We start from the raw sequence: 13,119 nt of genomic DNA, 5'->3' as shown, positions 1-13,119 counted from the left end.
TAACACAAACAGTGCAGGCAGGACCGATCCTAGGTGGGTGCATGGGGTGCACCGCGCCCCGGCGCTGTAAGAGAAGGGCTGCCAAATCTGTGGCACGCCGCACACTCGAATCGCAACCAGTGATGTCAGAGGCCGCGGCCGCCCCAGAGCACGCCGCGGCCGCCCCAGCACCCAAAGCACGCCTCGGCCGCCCCAGAGCACGCCTCGGCCGCCCCAGAGCACGCCTCGGCCGCCCCAGAGCACGCCTCGGCCGCCCCAGAGCACGCCTCGGCCGCCCCAGAGCACGCCTCGGCCGCCCCAGAGCACCCAGAGCACGCCTCGGCCGCCACAGCACCCGTCGAAACCAATACGTTGTTGCGGCGTACTTGGGAGCAATGCACCCTGGGATATGTACACGGACGGCGCATGCGCCGTTCGTACAAAACGTCAATCACGTCAGGTCATCAGACATTAACATAAAACACACCCCCCCTTTCCACATTTGAATTACGCGCGCTTATGCCGGCCCCATTTACGCTAAGCCGCCGCAACTTACGGAGCAAGTGCTTTGTGAATACAGCACTTGCTCCTGTAAGTTGGCGGCGGCGTAGCGTAAATACGATAAGCTGCACCACCGTGAGATCGAGCGCAGCTACCTGAATCCAGCCCACAGAGTACAAAGGTCAGGAGTAGGCAATACACAGAGTGCAGAGGTGGGGGGAATCGGTAATGCACAGGAGGTGGGGGGGAATCAGTAACGCACAGGAGGTGGGGGGGAATCAGTAACGCACAAACGGTGGGGGGGAAATCAGTAACGCACAAACGGTGGGGGGGAAATCAGTAACGCACAAACGGTGGGGGGAATCAGCAATGCACAGGAGGTGGGGGGGAATCAGTAACGCACAGGAGGTGGGGGGAATCAGTAATGCACAGAAGGTGGGGGGGGAATCAGTAATGCACAGAAGGTGGGGGGGGAATCAGTAATGCACAGAGTGCAGAGGTGGGAAGTATGTAACATACAGAGTGGTATGCATATGTTTAGCACATGCAGCTGCGATTTATGGAATACACGTGCACATACATACGCTCCCATACTCTGGAGACTGCAGGAGGTGGAGACAGTGACCAGCATGCAACCACCCGGGGTGAACGGTGGGGGGGGGGGGGGGATGATTGCATCCTAGAGACAGACCCCTAGAAATGGGAACCATCCCAGGGTAACCATATTCTAGTCCCAGGACCATGTCTCGGCACATGTGCTCAGCTGTCATTGCACTCAGCAGACAAGCAGGGAGTGTGACCCGGACTTCCAGGTAAGACATGCTCGGTAATTGCTGTCCCCACCATGGAATGCCAGTCAGCAGATCTCAGCTACCTGCCCAGGGGCTACCTGCCCAGGGGGTTGTTGTTAGTGAGCTCCTTTGATTTATATCTTACCGACACAAAAACGCATTTTTTTAACTACTTGTCTAACAGGACAATTCGTAGATTTTTTACAATTTTTTACAATTATTTTTACTTGTTTAAGAATATACTTTATTACATTTTGTACCAAGCCTGCAGCCCCTGACCACCTCCTGTATTCACGCCTGCAGCCCCTGACCACCTCCTGTATTCACGCCTGCAGCCCCTGACCACCTCCTGTATTCACGCCTGCAGCCCCTGACCACCTCCTGTATTCACGCCTGCAGCCCCTGACCACCTCCTGTATTCACGCCTGCAGCCCCTGACCACCTCCTGTATTCACGCCTGCAGCCCCTGACCACCTCCTGTATTCACGCCTGCAGCCCCTGACCACCTCCTGTATTCACGCCTGCAGCCCCTGACCACCTCCTGTATTCACGCCTGCAGCCCCTGACCACCTCCTGTATTCACGCCTGCATCCCCTGACCGCCTCCTGTATTCACGCCTGCAGCCTCTGACCGCCTCCTGTATTCACGCCTGCAGCCTCTGACCGCCTCCTGTATTCACGCCTGCAGCCTCTGACCGCCTCCCGTATTCACGCCTGCAGTCTCTGACCACCTCCTGTATTCACGCCTGCAGTCTCTGACCGCCTCCCGTATTCACGCCTGCAGCCTCTGACCGCCTCCCGTATTCACGCCTGCAGCCTCTGACCGCCTCCCGTATTCACGCCTGCAGCCTCTGACCATCTCCTGTATTCACGCCTGCAGTCTCTGACCATCTCCTGTATTCACGCCTGCAGTCCCTGACCACCTCCTGTATTCACGCCTGCAGTCCCTGACCACCTCCTGTATTCACGCCTGCAGTCCCTGACCACCTCCTGTATTCACGCCTGCAGTCCCTGACCACCTCCTGTATTCATGCCTCCAGTCTCGGACCATCTCCTGTCATACATCTGCTTATTAAACTCTATGGCCCGGATTCAGTAAGATTTGCGCATAAATTACGGAGGCACTGCACAGGGCAACGATTTTGCCATGCGCCCCCGCAAATTTGCGCCGCTGCCCTCGATTCACGGAGCAGTAGCTACGTAAATTGCAAGGGCGCGCCGGCAAAATTGCCCGGCGTAACCGCGCGCAATTTAAATGATCCCGCAGGGGGCAGGAATCATTTAAATTAGGCACGTTCCCGCGCCGATCGTAAAGCGCATGCGCCGTCGGGAAACTTTCCCGATGTGCATTGCGGCAAATGACGTCGCAAGGACGTCATTTGCTTCAAAGTGAACGTGAATGGCGTCCAGCGCCATTCACGAATCACTTGCCCAAACGACGTGAAATTCAAATTTCACGACGCGGGAACGGCGGGTATACTTTAGCATTGGCTGCCCCTACTATTAGAAGGGGCAGCCTTGCGCTAAAGACGCCGTACGGAAACTAGTAACTTGCGTACGCAGGGCCCGCGCAACATTGTGAATCGGTGTTAGTATGCAATTTGCATACTATACACTGAGCACAATGGGAGCGCCCCCTAGCGGTCATCGCAAGAATGCAGCCTAAGATATGCAGGCATAAGAGCCTTATGCCACGCAGATTTTAGGCTGCAGTCGGCGTTACGATGTTCCTGAATCAGGAGCATTCGTAACGCCGGAGCAAGTCAGCAATTGCGCTGCGTAACTATGGTTACGCAGGCGCAATTGCTCTCTGAATCCGGGCCTATGCATTTAGATGTCCCAGATTTCTAATCAGTTTTGAATTAGAGAGAGTGTGGTCGGGATAAACTCAACTGACACAAACCGGTAAGATGAATATAACCGGATAGAAGTGGCTCACACCTGTCATAACCTGCTCACAACTTAAGCTGTAGCTATACAAGTAGCTGGAATAAATAAAATAATCTTTAGCCTAGGTTCACACTGCTGCGAATTCAAAATCGCGGTAAAATGCGCGATTTTACCGCGATTTCGCGGCCGCGATTTCGGCCGCAATTTAATGTAAATCGCGGCCCGAAATCGCAAAAAGTAGTACAGGAACTACTTTTTGAAATCGCAGATGCGGCGTCGCACTGATTAGGACAGTGCCATTGCCGCCGATTTGAGATGCGATTTGACATGTCAAATCGTACCCAGTGTGAACCAGGGCTTACTGTCTCTGTAACAATGTTACTAATAGCCGTCACCTGCCAGTGTACTGTACAGCAGGGCTGAGACCACCAGTGAAAGAAGATCTCAAGGGTACAAACAAACAAAACAAACAAACACAATAAAAAAAAAAAAAAAAAAAAAAATCATCCATTTACATTCTATTCATTTTTTTTTTTTGGATTTGATTTTTTTTTTTTTTTAAACACTCTAAATGCCAATCACAGCAGTGACCTTACAATCCTGTTCTCACGTTGCGTTTGCTTCCATAATTATCCCCCCCCCCCCCCCCCCAATGTCGCTTTCATGGTGCTTCAAAGTATCACCAAAGCCTCCAACGAAGTCTATTAGCCAGATTCAGATACAAGAGTGCATCTGTCGGCGGGCGTAACGTATCTCAGACACGTTACGCCGCCGTAAATTAGGGAGCAAGTTCCGTATTCAGAAAGAACTTGCGCCCTAAGTTACGGCGGCGTAGCGTATGTGGTCCGGCGTAAGCCCGCCTAATTCAAATGTGGATGATGTGGGCGTGTTTTATTTAAATTTAGTGTGACCCCACGTATTTGACGATTTTTTACGAACGGCGCATGCGCCGTTCGTGAAAGAATCCCAGTGCGCATGCATCGGATAGAATGCCAAAGATACGTCGGCTCAATGCCTGTGACGTGAACGTAACTTAGCCGCAGCCCTATTCGCGTACGACTTACGCAAACGACGTAAAAAGATAGGCTTGTTCCGACGTCCATACCTTGCACCTAGGGAGCAGCTTTAGCTTTAGGCCGGCGTATCTCTTCCGTAAACGGCGTAACTAATTGCGACGGGCGTACGTACGTTCGTGAATCGGCGTATCTTGCTCATTTGCATATTCGACGCGGGAAAACAACGGAAGCGCCACCTAGCGGCCAGCCTAAATTTGCACACTAAGATACGACGGCGTAGGAGACTTACGCCGCTCGTATCTCAGCCTAATTTAAGCGTATCTGGTTTCCAGAATACGCTTAAATTTACGACGGCGCAGATTCAGAGTTACGACGGCGTATCTACTGATACGCCGGCGTAACTCTACGTGAATCTAGCTATATGACAACGCTCACTAGCAGCACCTGAAGCTTTTTGAGAGGCTTTTATTCAGCGTTAGCTTTGCCTTGTTTTGGAGGTATTGCAGGTATAAAATATCCCAGGATACACTAAAAAAAAAAAAAAATAAAAAAAACAACGAGCGAACCGGAAAGCAGTCACTTCCGGTGTATATATTCTGGAAGTGTCTGGTGCAGACGTCACATCTGGTGTGCAGTGCGCAGGCACAGGAAGGTGAGCGGAGTCTGGACCAGAGCGGAGCAACTAGCAGGCAGCACATTTGGTCTGCAACATGGGGACACTATAGGTGAACAGGGACCAGAGAGAGAAGACTAAGCGGCAGAGAACCAGCAGAGCTGGGGGACAGGATCAGGAGAAACTAGCAATGTCGTTCTAGGTTAACAGCATGGGAGCAACATAGTGGGAGGTGAGCAAGGACCGGAAAGAGAGGAGGATCAGCAGAGCTGGGGGTTACTACTGAGTGGAGGGATTTGCAGAGCTGGGGGCTACTACTGAGTGGAGTATACTGCCGAGCGGGGAGATCAGCAGAGGGGGATCCTGGCAGGAAGAATCCCCCTAAGCGGGGGGGAAAATCGGCAGAGCTGGGAATGCAATTGAGCGGGGGAGATCAGCAGAGCTGGGGACGCTACTGAGCGGGGGGGGGGGCGATCAGCAGAGCTGGGGACGCTACTGAGCGGGGGGGGGGGGCGATCAGCAGAGCTGGGGACGCTACTGAGCGGGGGGGGGGGGGCGATCAGCAGAGCTGGGGACGCTACTGAGCGGGGGGGGCGATCAGCAGAGCCGAGGACGCTACTGAGCGGGGGGGGGGCGATCAGCAGAGCCGGGGACGCTACTGAGCGGGGGGGCGATCAGCAGAGCCGGGGACGCTACTGAGCGGGGGGCGATCAGCAGAGCTGGGGACGCTACTGAGCGGGGGGCGATCAGCAGAGCTGGGGACGCTACTGAGCGGGGGGGCGATCAGCAGAGCTGGGGACGCTACTGAGCGGGGGGCGATCAGCAGAGCTGGGGACGCTACTGAGCGGGGGGCGATCAGCAGAGCTGGGGACGCTACTGAGCGGGGGGCGATCAGCAGAGCTGGGGACGCTACTGAGCGGGGGGCGATCAGCAGAGCTGGGGACGCTACTGAGCGGGGGGAGATCAGCAGAGCTGGGGACGCTACTGAGCGGGGGGCGATCAGCAGAGCTGGGGACGCTACTGAGCGGGGGGAGATCAGCAGAGCTGGGGACGCTACTGAGCGGGGGGAGATCAGCAGAGCTGGGGACGCTACTGAGCGGGGGGAGATCAGCAGAGCTGGGGACGCTACTGAGCGGGGGGAGATCAGCAGAGCTGGGGACGCTACTGAGCGGGGGGCGATCAGCAGAGCTGGGGACGCTACTGAGCGGGGGGCGATCAGCAGAGCTGGGGACGCTACTGAGCGGGGGGCGATCAGCAGAGCTGGGGACGCTACTGAGCGGGGGGCGATCAGCAGAGCTGGGGACGCTACTGAGCGGGGGGGCGATCAGCAGAGCCGGGGACGCTACTGAGCGGGGGGGGGGGGAAATCAATAGAGTAGGCCAAACACAGACACCACAAATACAAATGCTTCACAACATACTAATAAGTAGCAAAGAAAAAAGAGAATTAGATCCCTTTCATACTTGAGGCGTTTTTCATGCACTTTAGCGCTAAAAACAGGACCTGAAAAAAAAAAGCTTCAGCTGCAATCCCAGTGTGAAAGCCAGAGAGTGCTTCCACGCTGGGGCGCTGCGCTGGCAGGACGTCAAAAAAGTCCTGCAAGCAACTTCTTTGCAGCGGTGAATACACCACTCCTAAAGCACCCCTGCCCATTGAAATCAATGGGCAGTGCCACTGAACCCGCTGGCAAAGCTTTGCGAGCGATTTTAACCCCTTATTCTGTATATCTGTCCTTTACAGGGGTCATTTCTGAGCACCACTAAATCAATGTGTTTTCCTTTTGTATTTTTTTTTTTAGGGGTATCTTCCTTTTTATTGTGTGTGTGTGTGTGTGTGTGTGTGTGTGTGTGTGTGTGTGTGTGTGTGTGTGTGTGTGTGTGTGTGTGTGTGTGTGTGTGTGTGTGTGTGTGTGTGTGTGTGTGTGTGTCTTAATTACAAAAATCTCTCTTCTCTCTTTTTTCTCTTCTCTTCCTCACACTGACAGCACCCGGGCGTCAGCGGGAAAGTGACGCTTTTTTCTAGTGGCGCTTTACCGTAGTTTTCGCGGCACTTTTTGGACGCTAGCGGGGTGCTTTTAAACCCCCCCCCCCCCATGCGCTAGTGTCCAAAAAGTGCCACAAAAAACTACGGTAAAGCACCACTAGAAAAAAGCGTCACTTTCCCGCTGACGCCCGGGCGCTGTCAGTGTGAGGAAGAAAAGAGAAAAAAAAGAGAAAAAAGAGAGAGGAGAGATTTTTGTAATTAAGATACAAAAAAACAAAAAACACACACACACAAAAGTAAATCCCCAAATATATATACACACACACACACACACACACATTTTTTTTTTATGTGGATTTTCTTTTGTCATTTATGTATCTTCATATTTTTGTTGTTTTAAAAACAAGTATTTTTTCAATTTCTCCCCCCCCACCTTTTTAATAAAAATAAAATCTCTCTCCCCCCCCCCTCTTTTTCTCTCTCTATTTAATAAAAACAAAATGTACACACACTCTTTTTTTTAACCCTCCCCCCCCCCCCAAAATAAATATTTTATATAATAAAAAAGAAGATACCCCAAAAAAAAAAAAAAAAAAAAAAAAGGAAAGCACATTGATTTAGTGGTGCTCAGAAATGACCCCTGTAAAGGACAGATATACTGAATATACATAAATTAGATATAAAAATAAATAATAAAAAGGTATTAAAAGGTAATAAAAGGTATTGCTCAGAAATCCCCTGTGGGAGAAGAGATCAGATATAGAGGATACATAAACTAAATAAAAACACCACAAAACATAAATGAAATACTGGAACACAGAAGTCTATATGACTGGCCCTGGAAAAGTATTTCCCCCCCCCCCCCCCATGCTGTGCACTCACCCAATGACATTGTATTATATACAGAGCTGATCTCTATACATTGTATTATATACAGATCTCTGTGTACAGATCTCTATACATTGTATTATATACAGATCTCTATACATTGTATTATATACAGATCTCTATACATTGTATTATATACAGATCTCTATACATTGTATTATATACAGATCTCTATATACAGATCTCTATACATTGTATTATATACAGATCTCTATACATTGTATTATATACAGATCTCTATACATTGTATTATATACAGATCTCTATACATTGTATTATATACAGATCTCTATACATTGTATTATATACAGATCTCTATACATTGTATTATATACAGGTCTCTATACATTGTATTATATACAGGTCTCTATACATTGTATTATATACAGATCTCTATACATTGTATTATATACAGATCTCTACACATTGTATTATATACAGATCTCTATACACCGCTATCACACTCACCCGCTCCGCTCTCTCGGTCGCCCCACACTGTCAATGACGTCACCCGCACCCTGCAGATATTCTCCCCGGCACCGACCACGTGCGCCTCAGCCCAGCCGGTCAGGACGTTCCCGATTGGCCGAGTCCTCCCCTTTTTACATTACATTCGCGCGTACCCAGGAGACAGTAAAAACGCCGGGGGGTGTGCCCGCCCACTATGGCGACGTCAGCGAGGAATGCGAAGGAGCGTCGGAGGTGTGTTCTCCTGGACCAATCAGAGAGAAGTTCGCCTGGTGTGACCGTGAGAGTCCAGCTGTCATCTATACCCGAGTCTGTACAGGAGGGGGGAGGGGTCATCATAAACTTCAAAGAAATATTCTTCCCTCAGGGGGGATCATCAATCCCTATCCTTATCATTACTGGGGGATCATCAATCCCTATCCTTATCATTACTGGGGGATCATCAATCCCTATCCTTATCATTACTGGGAGGACCATCAATCCCTATCCTTATCATTACTGGGGGATCATCAATCCCTATCCTTATCATTACTGGGAGGATCATCAATCCCTATCCTTATCATTACTGGGAGGACCATCAATCCCTATCCTTATCATTACTGGGAGGATCATCAATCCCTATCCTTATCATTACTGGGGGATCATCAATCCCTATCCTTATCATTACTGGGGGATCATCAATCCCTATCCTTATCATTACTGGGGGATCATCAATCCCTATCCTTATCATTACTGGGGGGATCACCAATCCCTATCCTTATCATTACTGGGAGGATCATCAATCCCTATCCTTATCATTACTGGGAGGATCATCAATCCCTATCCTTATCATTACTGGGAGGATCATCAATCCCTATCCTTATCATTACTGGGAGGATCAATAATCCCTATCCTTATCATTACTGGGAGGATCAATAATCCCTATCCTTATCATTACTGGGAGGATCAATAATCCCTATCCTTATCATTACTGGGAGGATCAATAATCCCTATCCTTATCATTACTGGGAGGATCATCAATCCCTATCCTTATCATTACTGGGGGGATCATTAATCCCTATCCTTATCATTACTGGGGGATCATTAATCCCTATCCTTATCATTACTGGGGGATCAATAATCCCTATCCTTATCATTACTGGGGGATCATTAATCCCTATCCTTATCATTACTGGGAGGATCATTAATCCCTATCCTTATCATTACTGGGAGGATCAATAATCCCTATCCTTATCATTACTGGGGGATCATTAATCCCTATCCTTATCATTACTGGGAGGATCAATAATCCCTATCCTTATCATTACTGGGAGGATCATCAATCCCTATCCTTATCATTACTGGGGGATCATTAATCCCTATCCTTATCATTACTGGGAGGATCATTAATCCCTATCCTTATCATTACTGGGAGGATCATCAATCCCTATCCTTATCATTACTGGGGGATCATTAATCCCTATCCTTATCATTACTGGGAGGATCATCAATCCCTATCCTTATCATTACTGGGGGGATCATTAATCCCTATCCTTATCATTACTGGGAGGATCATTAATCCCTATCCTTATCATTACTGGGAGGATCATTAATCCCTATCCTTATCATTACTGGGGGGATCATCAATCCCTATCCTTATCATTACTGGGGGATCATCAATCCCTATCCTTATCATTACTGGGGGATCATCAATCCCTATCCTTATCATTACTGGGGGATCATCAATCCCTATCCTTATCATTACTGGGGGATCATCAATCCCTATCCTTATCATTACTGGGAGGATCAATAATCCCTATCCTTATCATTACTGGGGGGATCATCAATCCCTATCCTTATCATTACTGGGAGGATCATCAATCCCTATCCTTATCATTACTGGGAGGATCATTAATCCCTATCCTTATCATTACTGGGAGGATCATTAATCCCTATCCTTATCATTACTGGGAGGATCATTAATCCCTATCCTTATCATTACTGGGGGATCATCAATCCCTATCCTTATCATTACTGGGAGGATCAATAATCCCTATCCTTATCATTACTGGGGGATCATCAATCCCTATCCTTATCATTACTGGGGGGATCATTAATCCCTATCCTTATCATTACTGGGAGGATCATCAATCCCTATCCTTATCATTACTGGGGGATCATTAATCCCTATCCTTATCATTACTGGGGGATCATCAATCCCTATCCTTATCATTACTGGGAGGATCATCAATCCCTATCCTTATCATTACTGGGGGATCATTAATCCCTATCCTTATCATTACTGGGAGGATCATCAATCCCTATCCTTATCATTACTGGGGGGATCATCAATCCCTATCCTTATCATTACTGGGGGGATCATCAATCCCTATCCTTATCATTACTGGGGGATCATCAATCCCTATCCTTATCATTACTGGGAGGATCATTAATCCCTATCCTTATCATTACTGGGAGGATCATTAATCCCTATCCTTATCATTACTGGGGATCATTAATCCCTATCCTTATCATTACTGGAGGATCAATAATCCCTATCCTTATCATTACTGGGAGGATCAATAATCCCTATCCTTATCATTACTGGGAGGATCAATAATCCCTATCCTTATCATTACTGGGGGATCATCAATCCCTATCCTTATCATTACTGGGATGATCAATAATCCCTATCCTTATCATTACTGGGAGGATCATCAATCCCTATCCTTATCATTACTGGGGGATCATTAATCCCTATCCTTATCATTCCTGGGAGGATCAATAATCCCTATCCTTATCATTACTGGGGGATCATCAATCCCTATCCTTATCATTACTGGGATGATCAATAATCCCTATCCTTATCATTACTGGGAGGATCATCAATCCCTATCCTTATCATTACTGGGGGATCATCAATCCCTATCCTTATCATTACTGGGGGATCATCAATCCCTATCCTTATCATTACTGGGGGATCATCAATCCCTATCCTTATCATTACTGGGGGATCATCAATCCCTATCCTTATCATTACTGGGAGGATCAATAATCCCTATCCTTATCATTACTGGGAGGATCATTAATCCCTATCCTTATCATTACTGGGAGGATCATTAATCCCTATCCTTATCATTACTGGGAGGATCAATAATCCCTATCCTTATCATTACTGGGAGGATCAATAATCCCTATCCTTATCATTACTGGGAGGATCAATAATCCCTATCCTTATCATTACTGGGAGGATCATTAATCCCTATCCTTATCATTACTGGGAGGATCATTAATCCCTATCCTTATCATTACTGGGAGGATCATTAATCCCTATCCTTATCATTACTGGGGGATCATCAATCCCTATCCTTATCATTACTGGGGGATCATTAATCCCTATCCTTATCATTACTGGGAGGATCATTAATCCCTATCCTTATCATTACTGGGAGGATCATTAATCCCTATCCTTATCATTACTGGGGGATCATCAATCCCTATCCTTATCATTACTGGGGGATCATTAATCCCTATCCTTATCATTACTGGGAGGATCAATAATCCCTATCCTTATCATTACTGGGAGGATCATTAATCCCTATCCTTATCATTACTGGGGGATCATTAATCCCTATCCTTATCATTACTGGGGGATCATTAATCCCTATCCTTATCATTACTGGGGGATCATTAATCCCTATCCTTATCATTACTGGGGGGATCATTAATCCCTATCCTTATCATTACTGGGGGATCAATAATCCCTATCCTTATCATTACTGGGAGGATCATCAATCCCTATCCTTATCATTACTGGGAGGATCATCAATCCCTATCCTTATCATTACTGGGGGGATCATTAATCCCTATCCTTATCATTACTGGGAGGATCAATAATCCCTATCCTTATCATTACTGGGGGATCAATAATCCCTATCCTTATCATTACTGGGAGGATCATCAATCCCTATCCTTATCATTACTGGGGGATCATTAATCCCTATCCTTATCATTACTGGGAGGATCATTAATCCCTATCCTTATCATTACTGGGAGGATCATCAATCCCTATCCTTATCATTACTGGGGGATCATTAATCCCTATCCTTATCATTACTGGGAGGATCATCAATCCCTATCCTTATCATTACTGGGGGGATCATTAATCCCTATCCTTATCATTACTGGGAGGATCATTAATCCCTATCCTTATCATTACTGGGAGGATCATTAATCCCTATCCTTATCATTACTGGGGGGATCATCAATCCCTATCCTTATCATTACTGGGAGGATCATTAATCCCTATCCTTATCATTACTGGGAGGATCATCAATCCCTATCCTTATCATTACTGGGAGGATCATTAATCCCTATCCTTATCATTACTGGGGGGATCATCAATCCCTATCCTTATCATTACTGGGGGGATCATCAATCCCTATCCTTATCATTACTGGGGGATCATCAATCCCTATCCTTATCATTACTGGGAGGATCATTAATCCCTATCCTTATCATTACTGGGAGGATCATTAATCCCTATCCTTATCATTACTGGGGATCATTAATCCCTATCCTTATCATTACTGGAGGATCAATAATCCCTATCCTTATCATTACTGGGAGGATCAATAATCCCTATCCTTATCATTACTGGGAGGATCAATAATCCCTATCCTTATCATTACTGGGGGATCATCAATCCCTATCCTTATCATTACTGGGATGATCAATAATCCCTATCCTTATCATTACTGGGAGGATCATCAATCCCTATCCTTATCATTACTGGGGGATCATTAATCCCTATCCTTATCATTCCTGGGAGGATCATCAATCCCTATCCTTATCATTACTGGGGGATCATTAATCCCTATCCTTATCATTACTGGGGGATCAATAATCCCTATCCTTATCATTACTGGGAGGATCAATAATCCCTATCCTTATCATTACTGGGAGGATCAATAATCCCTATCCTTATCATTACTGGGGGATCATCAATCCCT

General features: G+C 47.3%; 1 protein-coding gene across 1 annotated transcript in view; it reads right to left on the bottom strand.

The window, feature by feature from the left end:
• The window catches only part of LOC120936012 (L-threonine 3-dehydrogenase, mitochondrial-like), a 57,271-nt gene extending 49,059 nt beyond the window's left edge, over window positions 1-8,212 (bottom strand). Inside the window, exon 1 of the mRNA XM_040348089.1 lies at window positions 8,129-8,212. The gene's annotated coding sequence lies outside the window, so the exon portion shown is untranslated. The remainder of the gene's footprint in view (window positions 1-8,128) is intronic.
• Window positions 8,213-13,119: the final 4,907 nt, after the last annotated feature.

The sequence above is a fragment of the Rana temporaria genome, chromosome 4 (assembly GCF_905171775.1).
Source record: "Rana temporaria chromosome 4, aRanTem1.1, whole genome shotgun sequence".
In the NCBI taxonomy this organism is placed as follows: domain Eukaryota; kingdom Metazoa; phylum Chordata; class Amphibia; order Anura; family Ranidae; genus Rana; species Rana temporaria.
The sequence above is the reverse complement of the archived record's forward strand: the minus strand, read 5'-3'. Positions and strand labels throughout refer to the sequence as shown.